Source organism: Psammomys obesus, unplaced genomic scaffold (assembly GCF_907164565.1).
Source record: "Psammomys obesus unplaced genomic scaffold, mPsaObe1.curated_primary_1811, whole genome shotgun sequence".
Lineage (NCBI taxonomy): Eukaryota > Metazoa > Chordata > Mammalia > Rodentia > Muridae > Psammomys > Psammomys obesus.
This window is the reverse complement of record NW_026593286.1, coordinates 9,834,116-9,834,524: the sequence shown is the minus strand read 5'-3', so window position 1 is coordinate 9,834,524 and position 409 is coordinate 9,834,116. Positions and strand designations below refer to the sequence as shown.

Genomic DNA, 409 nt, shown 5'->3' with positions numbered 1-409 from the left:
CAGAAGTCTTAGGACAATAACAGGTGAGAGGACAGAATTCACATTGATTCATGCAGTAACATGTCAATCGTACTTTTTTCTTTTTACACTTTAACTCATTTATTTTGTGTGCCATTGGGAATGGGGAGCATAGGTGGAAGCCAGAGAGACTGTCCTCTCTCTCTACCATGTGGGTCCCAGGGGTCGGACTCAGGTCATCAGGCTTGACAGCAGGAAACTTGATATGCTGAGCCATCACACAGGCCTGTCAGTCATACCACACAGGAAAAAAAAAAAAAAAAAAAAAAAAAAAAAAAAAAAAAACTGGAAGGCAATTCACCAAAACGGTAACAGCAATCTTTCTGGTCATAAAAGCTTTATTATTATTATTATTATTATTATTATTATTATTATTATTATTATTATTATT

The 409-nt window shown here is 35.2% G+C and overlaps 1 protein-coding gene across 1 annotated transcript in view; it reads left to right on the top strand.

Annotated features, from left to right (window-relative positions):
* Col4a3 (collagen type IV alpha 3 chain) overlaps positions 1–409 on the top strand; it is a 118,257-nt gene that overhangs the window by 86,134 nt on the left and 31,714 nt on the right. The window lies entirely within an intron of this gene.